General features: G+C 34.0%; 1 long non-coding RNA gene across 1 annotated transcript in view; it reads left to right on the plus strand.

Annotated features, from left to right (window-relative positions):
• The window catches only part of LOC110599389 (uncharacterized), a 277,569-nt gene that overhangs the window by 149,228 nt on the left and 110,698 nt on the right, over positions 1–17,643 (plus strand). The window contains exons 6-8 of the long non-coding RNA XR_013425840.1: positions 2,209–2,303; positions 3,424–3,501; positions 5,422–5,568. This is a non-coding gene — a long non-coding RNA (uncharacterized LOC110599389). The remainder of the gene's footprint in view (positions 1–2,208; positions 2,304–3,423; positions 3,502–5,421; positions 5,569–17,643) is intronic.

Here is a 17,643-nt window from a genome sequence, read left to right on the forward strand (position 1 = left end):
GCAGAGAGAGCAATAGAGTACATGGAAGGGAACTGTGGAAGAGAGGAGGGGAGAGAAAGGGGAAATGCTAGGGGCTGAATTAGAGCACATTATATTCCATGCATTTTGGTTTTAGAAGTAAAGCTTTTAATTCTTTACTATTGAATATCGTGTCTAATATGTATTTTGGGTAGATATCTTTTATCAAGTCCTGTCCCTGTATTTACAAATTCATGTAAAGTTTTAAAGGAATTCTAATTAAAAACTTAATAGGAATTTCTGGAGAGCTTGACACTTAAAAAAATGTATAGGAAAGAACAATCAAGACAACACTGAAGAAAAAGGAAAAATATGTGGCAAGATGGCCTACTAATTATTGAAACCAATTATCAGGGGAAAGAAACTTATTTCATAAATTATAAAAGATCAATTAACTAATAATTTCCTAAGGTTTTATATGCCTTCAAAATATAGGAAGTAAAAAATGACAGATCTGATATAGTTAAATCCTCAGTTTAAACTAGAGATTTCAAAACCTTGCTCTCATAACTAACAGAATATATGGGACAAAAAATAATCAGGTAAGGACATAGAATACTTGAATAACACTAGTTGCTGACTTTACCTAATTGTAATTTACAGAAAAATTTACCCCAAACAATGAAATTCACAGTGCACAAAGTATGGTTACCAAAATAAACCATCTTCTGGGTTACAAATAGTCAATAATTTAAGAGGATTCAAATTGCATGATATACATTTTCTTAACATAATGCGATTAAAATAGAAATTAAAAACAAGATACTGGAAACTCTTAGGAAACTGTAAAACAAATTTCCAAATAACCTGTGATTCAAGAGAAATTAGGAGTAATTAGACATTATTTTTTAACTGAATATAGTAAAATGTTTTTAAAATGAGATGTCAATTATATTTGTAGTGTTATTCTTAAATGGGGTGGTGAATGGAATGCTCTTATTTGTTATGCTTTATTATATCTTACATATAAATACAATTAAAAGATAATGAAAATAAGAAATAAACAACCACATAAAAAATCTTCTTGAAGAAAGACTTTATAGATATAATCCAAAGTAGATTTGTACTAGATATATCCAGGTGATAAATTTCAAGCTTTAGAGAAAGACAGGCATTAATTTTTAGACTACATTAATGAAGTCACAAGATAAATTAATGTGTTGCTGCTGTTATTAAAAAAAATGTCTTCAAATAACACTGAAAACTATACCACATCCCATGGTTGTTGCACATTCAGGTTCTCTGTGGTCTTTGTCAAAGAATAGAAAATGAACATATGTGCTCCATGCAGTTGCTTGTATCATTAGGCATCAAAAAAAAAAAAATCCAAAGCATCTGCAATCCCCTGTTTTAATTAGATCCTGAAGTAATGGCTGCAGCTGAGCCATTTATTGCTTCTGTAAACGAGAGCCAGTAGAGGGAAGATTTTTTTTCCTACCATCACTTCTGTAAAGGTAATATGACAGCAAAAGCATAGGTGGAACAATTTAGATTGAGGAAACTGGACTGCCCTTTGATGTCATGAAAGCCACTTAGACTCAGTGTGTGCAGCTTCTAGTAGTGACAGTCAAGGGGTGGAGCAGAGACTAATCCATGGTGTAAGAGCAGTGAAAATCCGGATTTTACTAAAGTCACCAAACGGCCATATCAGTAAAGTATCAGTCACTAATACAGTTTTTTAAAAAAATATTTATGTTTTAGTTGTAGTTGGACACAATACTTTTGTTTTTTTATTCACTTATTTTTATGTGGTGCTAAGGGTCAAACCCAGGGCCTCACTTGTGCTAGGCGAGTGCTCTACCACTGTGCCACAACCTCAGCCCACTAATTCAATTTGTATCCTAATGAAATGAATATTTTTATTCTTAAAACATATTATAGTTTAGTAAGACATATTTTTGAAATTGTGTATGTAGAAAATTTTTGCTGAGATAAAGTCCTCAATACAAACACATATTCAATTATTATTAACTTGTCTGAATTTTATATCAAGTTAACGGTTAAATGTTTTTATCACTGGAAATTGAAAATTATTATTAGGGATATATATATATATATATGTATGTTTATGTTATATATACTCTTTTAATAATTAGTTTTATCATCAACTTTTTAGCATTATAGAATGTTGGTTGCTCAAAATCATCATGTATATTTTCCTTCTTCTTTTTTTGTGTGTATGTTGCTGAGGATTGAACCCAGGGCTTTGTGCCTGCAAGACAAGCACTCTACTCCAACTGAACTATATCCCCAGCCCTATTTTCCTACTTCTTGATGACTAAAGGGTAAATAATCCTTCTTTATTCATAATATTGGCCAACTTCACTTTTGTAGAATAAAAACTTTCCTTTTAGAAAATATCATATCAGAAAGGATTATAGAGGAGAGTTTGCCTATTGTTTACAGAATAGATCTTTAAAAACTTTGAATATTGACTGTAGCACAGAAAAACAAGGTTTTCATAACATTAAATGAGACCAGAAAAGCATGTCAGATTTATAAAACCATTTGTTTCCACAAAACTACACAAGTGGAAGGCTTTTGAAGAGGGTTGGCTTGAAGCACTTCATTATTTTGAATGCTGGATTAATGTTCATAGTTTTCCGTTGCTCACTTTTATGTGGGGGTTGGTCTGAAACACGGTATATTATGCAATGGTTTTGTCATGTATTGGTGATGATATTAACAGTCTAGTGCTAAACAGGTTCTGAGGAAATGAGGAGGGAAAAAAATGACTTACTATATTTACTCTGAAACAAGATTCAATCTGCCACTGTATTTAATGCTATATTTTTCATTATCTCACAAGCATATGTTGAAACCGCTACAGATGATGAAGTTAGCTGCTGGGCAGAGTTATCATCAATGCTTTCCATCTTTATTTTAATAAGAGGAATGAACAAATTGTTTGTGACCTTTGTCAAGGGCTTCGTGGAAGACAAGATAGCTAACCACAAAATCACTAGCCTGGAGCCCTACTGAATATTCAAAACCTCCTTTCCTAGAATAAAATATCTTATAATAAAGCCATTGTTTCTGATATAGCCCAGCTTTCAAAAAAAAAAAAAAGGTCTAGAAGCAGAGTTAAATTTATTTTCCTTAAAAATACTGTATGTATAATAGTATTTGTAAGCGGTCCTATACTATTTGGAGGGAAAACATTTTCTTGAGGTTGCTATATTCTTAAAAATAATAATACCTGCAACTACTTAAGACCTTGAAATCATAGTTTAACCTGACGTATTTGCAAACCTAAGCCTTCTGGTTTAGGTGGAATCATGATGTCTCATAGTAATAGCAACTTCTACTGAGAGCTTACCACTGATGCTGAGTTAAGCTCCTTACTCATTATTACATACAATTCCGACTCTGGAAATAAATCCTGTGATCATCTCTGTTTTATAGATTGGCAAATTGGGCAGAAAAAGACAAAGTAACTTAACCTAAGGGCACCCGGTCAATGCTGGAGATCAGACGATCAAGGTGAGATGCAGAGCACTGGCTCTGGCTGCCTAGTTACTGCTCCACACTAAAGGCAACTGTTGTTTCCAAGCTGCTGTCTTTTGGGATGATCTTGGTCATTATATAAATGATACATCTAGTAATTCTGGCTTTTAAAAAGATGAGAGAATACAAAAAGTTTTCTGCTTCTGCGATGTATACTCTCTTTATCTTACTAAATTCTAAGAGCAGTGCATAGCCTATGTTTCCCAGTAGAAAGATTGCATTTTCCACCTACTGTTATCATAACACATCTCTAGTTTGAAAAAAAAAACATATATTTTTGACATATTTTTGGTCGTATATGTGAACCAATATATTTTAGATGCCATTTACTTTATAGCTATCACAAAAGCAAGAAGGCCTAAGTTCACATAGGCCTGCAAGGTTAAGCCCCTCATGTCTAAGTGGAAAATGGCCATTATCCTTTACTTTAACTCTGGGTGTGGAACAACTCAATCTACAATAAAGAGAAAATGAATATTTACAACTGCTCTGTGCCTATCAGATCCAGGAAGATTACTAAAGAACATTCAAGTAACACATCTTAAATTTGCTTTTATTTGTGCTTACTTTCTAAATTTTATTTACCTGTTACAAGCAATTTTTTTAAACTAAGGGCATAGTTTATTTTTCTAAATCGACTATAGTTACTTACATAGGTGAAAATAGAACTTATTAGAAAAAATCAGTTCCCTATTTTAAAGTCTCACTGAAATTTATGAGTGATTTTTAAATCTTGATTAGAAACAAATATTTGAGTGGTGGTGATGCATTAAATTTTTATTATTATTTTTGACACATGCTACACAAAGCATGGTTAGCCAACTGGTGACAATATCTAACAGTTTGTTAAGAGCCCATAATGTGCTAGGGTGCTTGCCCCAGAATATAAATCAACACATTGCTACTTCATTGAGAATGTTGTGTAATGAAAAGGAAAAAAAATAGCTGAACTAAGTAGTATGCTTCTAACATATTTGATTTTCATTCCCAGAATGGTACTTAGAATAGGGGTGCTATGGGTCATTTTGAAACTAAACTTCACAGTTTAAAATCATTTTTCCTGTTAGTCACTTATTACTGTATTTGCCAAAACCTTGGTAAGAAGGTGAAGCAAACCTCAATAATATTTCTCAAATGTTCTCATATTCTTACATTGAACAGTTACTAATAATCCTGATATCTCTTAATAAACACATTATCAATTGTTGAGTTGTTTTTGTTTTGGTGCTAGGGATTAAACTCAGAGGCACTTGACCACTGAGCCACATCTCCAACCCTATTCTGTATTATATTTAGAGACAGGATCTCACTGAATTGGTTGACACCTCCCTTTTGCTGAGGTTGGCTTTGAACTCCTGATCCTCCTACCTCAGCCTCCTGAGCCAGCGCCACAGTGCCTGGCTCAATTGTTCAGATTTTAGAACAAAGAACTCTGAACCAGAAAACATGACTTGACTTCTCCTTGAGCTAGTCACTTTTTGCTCAATCTTCTTATGCCTTTATTTCTTTTTTAAACAAGAACAAAATAACTTTTTGTTTAAAAAATAAATCATAGTAATTTCTTCTTTAAATATTCACATAAACTGCCATTTAAAAATTCAATAAACACTTCCATATTATCATTTCATAGACACCCCACTCATTAGTAAATAGGGATATTTCAAGAGCAATATTATGAACCAATGTCTTGAGTTTGCCCAAATTAAATGACTAAAGCCTCTGACACTGAATTTCAATCATATAATTTTATGTACGTGCATCTGTTAGTTGAAAAATTGAATATACACTGTCAAAATTTTTTAAACTGAAAGCTGTTTTGTAACATATTTTAAATGAAAAAAATGGAATACAGTGTTATTCTCTTAGTTTGTTTCATTCTTGTTTGTTTTTTTTTAGCTTCAGCAAAGAATTCCTGTCACAACATTAAAGAAATATGGACAGTCTTCAGCGTTGCAATTGATAATGAACAAATATGAAAATAAAACCATGGCTAATCACAAAAGACAGAGAAAGAAATTAGGATTTTGGAAAGGAGGAAAATCAGTAAGTAGTCACTTACGTAGGAGTAGCACGGTTGGAACAATGCCATCAGTCCAACTTGACCATCCTTTAAGTCTGGCATATAAATGACACCTCTCTGTAGGTTCACCATACTGGATTCCTTTGAATGATTTGACCTAATATGAACATGATACCTCTTTTCTACTCTCTCAAATCTTCCAGCTCTATTTTTACTGATCATTATTCAGCTTTCATCTGGGTTAGCCTCTTATGTGCTACATATGTATCTTTATATCCATGACCTCACTCCTAGGAATATATTTGTGAGAGAACAGGATAAATTGCAGTCCTGATGTGAACTGCCTCCCAGGGTGGCATGCCTACATGCTTTGCCTTGGGCTAATGGGCAGGACTTGAACAGATGTGATAGAAACTCTCACTGCTGTTTTATCAGTTAATGTTGATTGACTGTAATACTATAGTGGCTGCTAGAAGAAATTTGCAAAGGAAAAAATGCCTCTTGAGAGTAGTAATATTTATATGCCTTAGACTTGCACAAAGAAATTTTGAAAGAAGGAATGGTTACTGAAAGTGGCCTCCTACTTTGCATATCCTTTTAAACTTGTTTGTAAAATTTTAATTGTACAAACTTATGGTGTACAGTGTCATAATTAAATATGTGTATAAGTGTGTAATGATCAAATCAGGATGGTTAACATTTCCTTTTTCTTAAAAAAACTTTTGTAGTTCATATATAATAATTGCACATATTTGTGAAGTTTATATGTCTTCATATACTGTCAAAATGACTAACTTTGTCTTTTTCTGTGGGAAAGAAGTTGGGTTACACTTAGGTAGAAACCATTATTGAAGGAGTAAATGTGATATAAATCAATAGGAATGAACTTTGGAGTTAGGAAGGCTAACTCTGAATCAGTCATTGGGAAACCCCAGACAAACTTCTTTGAGACATTTGTGATTAGGTGTCTAAAACTAAGGCTATGAATTTCTTCATAAGATAGTTTTGAATATTTGAAGAAAAAATTACATTAAAGACAGAATAGGTTCTCAAAGGCATTAGTTGATCAATTAATGCTTAAATATGTTTTTGTCTAGATGAAAATATATTCACTCTTTTTTATAAATATAATTCTGACCTTTGTTAATGTATTGAAACTATTGCTACATCTCAATGTGAGGGCTTCATTCATTCATTCATTCATTCATTCATTCATCTTGAAAATTAATGCATATGTGTGTACACAAAGAAAAGTGTGTTCATGGCTGCTCACTCCCACATTCACCTTTAGATTCTGATACTTTGTGAAATTTCTGAAGCCCATTTAGTTTTTCTCCATGTTTATGAATCACAGAATAAGCAACTTTGATTTAGAGTCTCTATCTCATGACATTTGTTTGGATGATTAACTTGATATAGCAGCCACTAACAATGCAATCTGCCAAATGGTTCTGCATTCCTTTGTCTGCTCTGAGTAGGTCCATGTTGGCTAAAGAATCAGGAAAGAAATTTCTAAAATTTGATTTTCTTTTGTAAAAGCAGGTTGGCTATATTCCAAGGGAGCAAAGCCAGATTGTCTTTGGAAATTGAAACTAAAACTCTGCTCTTGTGATCAGAGACCTGAGTGCTATGATTCATTAATACTATTTTGATATCCAGTACTTGAAAAATACTCTGTATGAACAATTGGGGAGTCTAGCAAAATAGTTTTGACATTTTGCTAACATTAGTGCTTCAACACTGAACCATCTGCTAGAGAGTTCCAAGTCTGAATGAAAGGTGTAAACCTGGATTAGCATCGATATGGTTTTTTATCAAGTTTGGCTTATTCTCATCTCACTGGATGTTTTCCAGGTCCCTTTGGAAGCCAAGATTGCCATTGTAGAGTGCAGTGCCATATGTTAAGATTCATATGACATATTACCTAAAAGTCATGAATTATTATACCGTGTCTCTTTACGGAGCTGTGATTAGAAATGTTTATGTAAATGTACCTCCAAAGAAAAATGGTACCCAGTGTTGGGCAACAGTTTGCATGGTAGCACTGAGATTCCCTGCCTCCATCAGAGTGTATCTCAAAGACAGTCTAATCCTGGGATAATGAAAAACCAATACCTTTTTCTAAATGCACTGATTTTGGACAGGGGAGAACAGATTAGAGAGCTATTAGGAATAAGCCAATAACTTCCTTTACAAAGCAATAAAATCACTAAGAAAAGTGAAATGACTCTAAAGCTAACCAAAATGTCTGTGTTTAAGGGAAAATTTTTTTTAAATGGCAAAATAACATGTCATGTTACTAAAAAAATGAATGTCAATGTTTTTTTCAGTTTAATATTTAAAAACATATGTGTATATACACATATATATGCACACATGAACAATTATTTATCCACACACACAAACATATGCATTATAATTTCTAATTGGTAATTAGATAATATAGGCTACAAATGGAACTTGACATCTTTTTCTCATGTTATTAAAGAAGTGAATTAGTAGAGCTCATCTTGAGATCTGAAAACATACATACATAGTACTTTGGTTTTTAAGGGCTTTGAACTGCTAGCTCTTATCTTTATGTACAGGTAGAAGAGAAGTATTTTAAGCTAGAAGCAATAGACTTGCACAGCTTCAACTCTGTTCTCTTACTCTAGCTCCTCTCCTAGAAATTTGTTATTGGTTAATACATAAATGTTAGACTAAACTTGGGTAGAAGGGATATTTCTGTTTTCTAATGTTTTACAGTCTGTTTTCTAACTAATGTTCTTAGATACTGTGTATTTTTGTATTTTTCTTATAATATCTGGAAACACAACATTATGACACTTTGTAATAAATCATTTTTTGATTAATTCCTGATGTTCAAAGAAAATTCTAGTCATAATAAGAAACAAAGACAAGGTGGTAAGATTCAAATTATTTAATTGTCCAAATATGTAACAAATATGTAACATTTGTTACATATCAATAGCACAGTATAGTAATGAAAGATTGATCAAGATTAGTAATTAATAATCTAAATTACCTATAAGAGAGATATATATTTCTATACAAAATAATAAATAACTGATTTTTGTCAGGAACATTTTCTATGTATTTTATGAGTGACCTAATAATACATTCAAGGATATGACATTCAAGGATAAGGAATATTCTCAGATATGACCACTCCAAATTACAAAAAATTCCAAATCTTAAGAAATTATATGGAAATAGGTTGTTTTTATACATATATATGTAAATATGTTCATTTCAAATAGTTATAAAATTAATAACTACACCCAAACTTGCTGGCTTGTATTTTATTAGCTCCAATTGAACTTAGTGGGCATGTAGTCAAAGCTCAGTGTCACTGTGGGATCAGCCACACGTGATTATGTGTGGGATCAGCGGGATCGGCTGTCACTGGTTTCACTGACATCTGTCCCCACAGTGAGACAAGCTGCAGCATGAATTATTGAAGACATACACATGCAGATCTGTGTCATGATTATGCCAAATAATACATTTTGCCACACTCTTGAGAGCTGAAAGAAGTCATGGTCAACATCATCTTTAACCCCTTTTGACAATCTGCTACCATATTATAGATCTACAAAGGAAACACAACACTCTGACACTTTGTGATAGGCTTTTGTCTCAGATATATATGAAAAGCAATCCTCTCTCCCCCCTGGAGAGTTTTTATCTGCTCTCTTTAGCAGATACTTGCTAAATGATTTGAATATACTCGTTTCAATAAACAGATGATTAATATCCTATAGTTAAATGATTTAAAACAGAATTAGTCTCCTCCTTTGTAGAGTGATTCCACTTTGGCAGATTGGTAGATGTTTCTTGACTAAGGAAGTATTTCTATTTGGAGGAACTTGAAGCAGTTTATAAAAAAAATAAATGTTTGTATCAATAATCTCTTAAAGTTATTGCAGAGTTTAAAAATATGATTGATATTCTTATCTATCAGGAAATATACTCAGAGTAACAAATAAAGGATCTGTATTTTGAAAATTTTGTACTTTCCTGTAGCACTGTTTATATATATATATATATATATATATACACCCCCCCACACACATATATAAACACATACATACACACATATATACATACATATACATATGTGTATATATCTTATATTATCATATATATATACCTTTATTTATTTATTTTTATGTGATGCTGAGGATTGAACCCAGGGCCTCACACCGGCAAGGCAAGCGCTCTACCACTGAGCTATAGCCCCAGCCCTAGCAGTGCGATTATAATACAATCTCCAACCCCACAAAAAGGTATCTAACACTCAGTTTTATCTATACATTTATACATATTGATATTAACAGTTGGATGAAACAAACATATTTATAATACTGGAAAAAAATTACATTGCTAGTGATGTTACTATTTAATTGAATGATTCATATAAAACCTGTGGGTCTTGAATAAGTTACTTAACTTCTGTGTGTCTCAGTTTAACCCCGCTTTGACCCAGGAGCCTTATGTATTCTGCCAGCACCTATGAAACTATAATGATCTAACGTGTTAGATTTCAAGAACAATAAAATCTCAGACCCTTCACAATTCTTTGTGAATGTGTCTCTGACTCCAGAACTTACTTCTTTTAATATATGTGTGTGAGGAGGGGTGACTTTGAAATGGAAGAATTAGAAGGCAAGAAAGAATGCTTAAGGAAAATCTAAGTTTGTTGTCCACTACTGCCCATGCCAGGATGCCCTTAAGGGAAGATGTAAATGTGGGGCAAATCTGAGGTATTGGCAACAGCAGTTTCTTGTGGACAGATCCAGGGATCAATGTGTATTCCTACACCTTTTAACCTGGGCTCCCACGCTACACAACAATGGCTCCTGATCCAAGTAGCTCTAGTAAGGTCTTTGTCCAATACCAAGAAAACTGCTTGCTTTACTTCTGACCTGCTCCCATCTATTTATTTTCCATTTAGCTCCTAGGTCTTGATAATAGGATACGCTTAACCCAGTTTCTTCATTTCGCACTTGTTGTTTTTCTAATGATGAACATAACACATTTTGCTAAAAGCTGTCTTTTCATTTCTTTCTTAGGTAGTGTGATAGATAATTAATTGTTTGGTACCTAGTATGGATTTGTCCCCACCCTCCTATTTTTTTCTGGTAAAAATATCAGACTTTTTTTTTTTGGACTAATCACTCTCCTCTCAGTCTCAGCCATGTAAATGGGTCAAATCAATCCTATCCTAAACTTCAAGGTTGGCCTATAATTTTTTTAAATGAATAAGTATATATTTATCCCCCTTTCTCTAGTGATTCCAAGGAAGACATATAACTTAATGAGTAATTAACACTGATTCTCAGGTAATCTGCTGGTTATGCTGAGCCAGGACCTGATGGATCTGAGTAAGGAGGCTGTAACCACTAATAGGCATGGGCTGGGAGAGAGTAGACGGGATGGGGTAGGGAGAGGAGACAGAGAAAGAGAAAGAGGTTTCTAGTCACAGAATTTTTTTCTGCTGGTCAAAATTTATTACCTGATGCTATTGATAGACTTCTCATTCAGGTGATTTTATAAGCTTTCTTTCTTTGCTAGGTTTTATGTTACAAGTAAAGAAAAATATCAAGTTAATAGTGACAATATATAATACCCTGGATCCAGTCCTTTGGGACCCAGGTCTTGGTATTGATTTAGTTGTCCTAAGTTTAAACAGATCCTTCAAATAGGTGTTTTTCATGTTCTATTGTTCTGTGCAGAAACTTTTGAAGAGATGTTTAAAAAAATATGGAAATAGGAACAGAGTACAAGTGAAAAAAGGGTTACTGGGAAAACAAGTTGACCCAGTAAATCCATATTGCCTCTGTCTTGGCGTGGATAAAACTTTGAAGCCCATAAAGTTGGTCATATGACTTTTTTGTTTATATTCATTCTGTGACCTCTGTCTCCTTATATTCTGCTTAGCTGCCAGATTCTTAATTCTCTCTCTCTCTCTCTCTCTCTCTCTCTCTCTCTCTCTCTCTCTCTCTCTCTCTCTCTCTCTCTCCTTTTTCCTGAAGAGTTCATTCACTTTAACCATTGGTTCTTTGGTGTGTGTGTGTGTGTGTTCTCACTTGGGAAGATATCAAAATCTTTCCTATTTATGACTTAGTATGATAAAAAGCAATAACAAAGACGTGGAATCGTAAAGAATTTTGTAGAATTCAGGCATTCCTTTCCTTTTACAACTTTGATTATAATCCAGCATGGGGTTTGATGCCCCAAATATTCACGTAATTGCATTTAAACAAAACCTTGAATATAGTGTAAAAGTAATTATTTCTCTAAATCTTATCTATTATTTATAAAGTCCCAGGTTAAGAATTCCTTCACTAAGTTATAAATGACTGATGGTAGTTTCAGGAGTTAATCCCTCACCAAATTATTTTTAGTCAAATGTGAGAATTTGAAAACAAGACATTGCTTTAATTGTGTGCCTTTGTACACTATTCAGTGGTTGATATAAGGTAGTCCAGACGGAGGCATCTCCCTGTCTTTCCTGAAATCACACTGATCAGGCCTCATCTACTCTATTCTTACCAGCTCAGTTTATGACACTACATATCAGTGAGGATCAGGGAGCTAGTTTCTAGTCATATTAAAATAATGGTCTTCTGGAAGAATGTAGCAATGCATTACATTAATAATATAACAATCCTGACCGAAGCAAGCAGATTTGTCTCCATGGAATAATTTTCCCATTGTGTCCCATTGTTCCTTTGGATACTGAAAACAAAATAAACATTGAAGAAGGTGTTTCTTTTCAAACTCAAAGAATGGAAGGCACAGTTAACTGATTTAATTGGATTGTGTGAATTGCTAAGATTGTATGTGTATGAAGTTGTTTTGTGTCATCATAAGAGGAAAAAGATGGGAATCTACCTTACTGTGCATATTTTACAATCCAAGGTATTCATTTTTTTTTTGCTCTACAATTTGGTTTTAGAGCATATCATATATGCCATTCTCTATTTTTTGTCTATTTTTTCCTGGACTTTTTACTGGTATATTATAGTTTTTCATGATGGTGGACTTTGTTGTTACATATTTGTACATGCACACAATAGACATTCTTTAAATATTATTTGCACACAGTTGCAATATAGTTTTTCTCTAAATATTGAAGCAATCTGAGCTATCCTTGAATTTTTGAGGGCAGAGTAGATCAAATTGAGAGGTAGAAATTTTTACAAAGAATTAATTCTCATTTAAATATGATTATAGAAAAGTCATATTTCAAAGCATCTATGCCTCTCTGCAAGTTATAATATATGAAAAATACCTGCATTATTTGCAGTTGATATCCTTGTCCCCCCAGTGTTAACTTATTTATGAGTATGCAAATTTTATGCAAAATTAAGAGACTCCCTGGGGGTATAGCATTCTACTGTCAGCAAGATATTTTAAAAACAGATGTTTTAATATAGTCTTTAGGATTTGATGAGGGAAATTATGAAGTGCTATGTGAAGTCAGTTTTGTGTAATTTAAAATTTTTTCAAAAGCATATTGATGCAGTCATCTTGAGAATAGAATAGACCTCTCTTATTGGTACTTAGAAGACAAAAAAGGACCTAGTATGACAAAAAAAAACAATAATAAAGATGTGATATCTTAAAGAACTTTTTTGCGTGCAGGTATTTTTTTCCTTTTATAATTTTGACTATAATCTACCATTTTGGGGCTATATCAAAAACTTGCACTAATTTGAGCTTTGTGAGAATAGATTACTTTAAAAAATATTCCAAATAATACTATGTTTATAAAGATAATTTAGGATTATAGGCTTTATATAATTATTTTAAGTCCAAGTATGGGATAAAATCATTTTCTCAACATAAAACAGGAAAGTCTACTGATTTGATAATTTTTTCTCTAGAACCCACTTAATTAAATTTTTTTTTAGAAAGCTTTACTCATCTTATTCCACAGAAACATTGATTTGGTGTCTTGACATATGGCATGTCATGTGAGAGACAGTGGCTGCTTCACCTCTTATTTTACTGGTTAGAAAAACATATCCTATTTTTCCAGCTAATTTTTTAATGTTATAGAAATGTTTGTTCATGAAGGAGAGTAAAGTCCTCCAATATTAATAATTAATTAAACAAATTTAAGAAAGGCTGATTTATAAATGTGTTGAGAATCTGTTCTATGGAAAACAATTTTCAAGATTTTGAGTGCAATAATGCATAACAAAACGATCAAAACTATTCTCATTGAACTTAAATTTTAAAGTTGGAGGGATTAGAGGTAGGTAAAAAATAAACTAGAAAGTATGTTAAACAATTATACGTGCTATAGAGGAAAGGAAAGAAGAGAGAGGACAAGGAGTACTAGATTTGGGGTGTCAGTGACTGGTTTAATTTTAAATAAGGTGGTCAAAGAGGCTTTAATGAAATTGACATCTGAGCAATGACATGAGGAGGTAATGAAGTCAGTTCTGTGGACATCTAATAGAAGAGTCTTCCAGGCAGATGGAAGATCAAGCATGAAGTCTCTGAGGCAGGAGTGTAGCATATTCAAAGAACAGGAAGGGGGCCAGTGCAGCTTTTGGGAAGACTTTAAGATTTGCTATGAATTAGATGAACAGTCAGAGATGGAGCAGAGGAATGTCATGATTTGTCTTACTATTTATAGTTAATTGAAAAACATGACCATGATGTTGTGTAAGCCTTCCCAGAAAGAAGTAAAATCATCTTACATTCCGAGTCCAGTGTAGAGATGGAAACTATGTTGGTTACTTGAAAGAATTAAATTTAATTAAATGTTTATAGGCACGTGTAAAAGTACTAACTGAATCACTCCGTGGGTGAAAAAGAGAACTCTGAAGTCACCACTGAGGTTGGAAGCAGCTACAATGCTTAGAGTTGGAAAAAGAGAAATATTTCCAATTAGAAAGTTGGAGGAGGTGTACAATGGAGGGGAACGAATCAGACTCTCGAGGCGGGAATGCCAGTCATATTTTGTTGGTGTCTTTGAGGGGTCCTGACAAAACTGATATTGTGTGGGGCTGCAACTGGATTAGGTTTCTGCCCGGGAAGGAACGGCTACTGGGGTGAAGTAGTAATGATGGTGTGATGCTAACATGAACAGCAAGCAGGAGAACTGCGAGTCCCTTCTTTTTTCAGCTTTGCAGTCTTTCCTTCTAGGTTCCCCTTTTCTCTACTGGCCAAGTCTAATACCATCATCTGATCTAGCCCAGATCCACTGAGACAAATCAGAGTATAGAAGAGTAAGTTTGGACCTAATAGAAAATTAGTAAAAGTCAACATAAGGCTCTTTTTCAACCTTAGAATTTGGGCTGGCCATATGCCTTGGTTGACTAATAGAACTTGAGTTCCAAGGCTAAACCTTTACTTTGTTTGCTTTGGATGTTACTCCAATATCAATTAATGAAGCCAGTCTAGCCTTTTGGAGGCTGAGAAACCTCATGAAGAGAAACAAAGTATTTAAGAACCCACCCTGGGCCTTTTGGAAGCACATACCCAGGTATATTTTAGAACTGCTACAAATGAAGACTGCTCTTTTCTATTATACCCCTTGAGGGGATGTAAAGGTAAACTTTCTAAGCTGATTCTAAGCCGCAAAGCCTGAGTTAAAGTGTAAAAGACTGGGCATTGTAAAGTTTCTAAACTGCAAGGCCTGGGTTAAAAAGTAAAAGACCAGATATTGTTAAAATTCCTCTGCTACCCCCAAAACCTGTAATCCCCGTAGCTGTTAGGACAATACTGAAACTGCCCAGTAAATATTCTCACTGACTCCCTGGTTGTCTAATAACCTGGGACTCTGTGTAGTTTGGCACGTAGGTATCCAGGCCCCAAAACCAATCAGTTTGAATGTGTACCCCACTTAGGAGTGACCAATCACCCCTGCCCAGCCTGTTCCCGCCAATGAATGTACTAATCATGTCTCAGAGTTCTTGTTCAATATTCCCGCGCCTCATGATGATTTGTTCTGATGTATGCAAAGCCCCCGCCCTCCCCAAAAAGTGTACTTAAGCACGGCTTGACCTCTGCTCTGGGCTCTGGGCTACTCTATCTTCCTGAGTGAGCCTGGAGCCTCAGCATGCTGAATCAATAAAACCCCTTCTGCCAATTGCATGAAGCCAGTCCCTTGTGGTCTCTTCCTCCGACGTTTCGCTGGACCCTTACAGGGAGTGTCCCTCTGTAATTCTCGTTAAAGAGAACATTTATAATGTAGTTCTATTTATCTCTCTCTCTCATCATTGCATAAAGGGTATTTTTTTCAGTTGTAGATGGACACAATACCTTTAGTTTATTTATTTATTTTTATGTGATGCTGAGGATTGAACCCAGTGACTCACACTTACTAGGCAAGTGCTCTACCATTGAGCCACAACCCCAGCCTCTGTAATCTGGATATCTCAATAATTTGTTTTTATAGAATACCCATCTCCAAGAAGTTATGTTTAATATGGACCAGATGCAGATTGTGAGATTATAGGGTCTGAGCCTGAAGCTATAATGGATGAAAGTGGAGGAGAGGGGTAAGCAGTTTTTGCATATGTGAACAATGTAAACAATTATAATAAGGGGGCAGATGGTAGGAGATTGTAAAATATGGCAGCGTTATATTGTAGCACCTTTCATTAAAATGTGTGGTCTAGCTGGTTATGACTACTGGAAGATGAAAGCTTTGTAGGGAACTGAGATTCCCCAGTCAACAACCAAACTGCTAGACCTGTGAGTGAGGCTATCTTGAATCTTCCATCAATAAATAACCTCCATGAAATTAGGAGATGAACAATGCAGCCAACCCACAGTCATGAGACATAATAAACCATAGTTACTTTAAGATACTAAGTTTGGGGATGGTTTGATTAACATTGGTACCTAACAAAAACCATTTTAACATGATCACAGAAGCTATTTTGCTCAAGGTAGTGTATAAGGGGAAAAAGGGGGAAATATAATAGGAATTGGAGAAGATAGGGAAGCATAAAGATTAATTAAACATAAACCCTTCCCTCAAGCCTAAACTATACATTCACTTTTAAAAGACATAAAGATTTAAAGTAAAGGAAACAAAAAGAATGTGGGATGGTAGATACTAAGACAAGAAGTAAGGAAGGAAAGCCATGTTTTAAGAAAGGATCCTTACTAGTGTCCCAGTTCCTGAAATCATACGATACATAAAATATGATTATAGTGTCTGCATTAATAGTATAATATCATATGTAGCATGTAAATATGTTAACCTATTTCATCCTTAAAACACACTTATAAGAATAAGTTATCATTATTCCCCTTTTACAAGTGAGGAAAGAGGTCTAGAAGGTTAAATAACTTGCCCCAGTTTGTATAGCTATTTGAATTGAGCTGGAATTCAAATTCAGCCACTTCTGAAATTCTGGAGTCTGCGCTTTAACAATTCACTATGTTCTATTTAAAGCCAAAGGATTTGGGGGAAGGTTTCAAGTAGCCAACCTGTATAGAATTTTTATTTTTATTAGATTCCTAATGTGCACTTACAGGTTCTTTATATGTTTATATCTAAAATTATCTCATTTTATATTTAATTCTACCTATGATGGTACACAGAAAAGAATGCATGCAGGGCAATTTCTCAGAGCAAGTTATTCTTGTGTAAGATATTAAATAAAGAACAAGAGAACAAGAAAAGAAATCTTCTAGCCCCTGTGCACACTCAAATTCTATCTAGTTTTCAAGTCCCTATATAGAAATTGTGTTTCTATAAAGTCATACCTGATTTTCTTTAAACTTGAAGTAACTACTTTTCCCCCAAATTTCTTGACTAAATTCATCTCTTAGGGCATATTTTCTATCTCTGCCATGTATTTATAGATATGCTGTATGTCCTTTATGATGGAATTCCAGCCTGGTTGAATTTTTCATTCTTTGTGGTAATAATAGGATGAGTGGATAGATTGTTGGGAGAATGAATAGATGAAAAGAAGTATGAATAGAAGATGAATGAATGAATCTAATGAATTTGAATGAATTCAAACCCACAAGTCACATTTTCAATATTCCGAAAGGAATGGTTTGTGCAAAAATACTTCTGAATGTGCTAAGATAAATTAATGGGATATTAT

Source organism: Ictidomys tridecemlineatus, chromosome 9 (genome assembly GCF_052094955.1).
Source record: "Ictidomys tridecemlineatus isolate mIctTri1 chromosome 9, mIctTri1.hap1, whole genome shotgun sequence".
Classification (NCBI taxonomy): Eukaryota; Metazoa; Chordata; class Mammalia; order Rodentia; family Sciuridae; genus Ictidomys; species Ictidomys tridecemlineatus.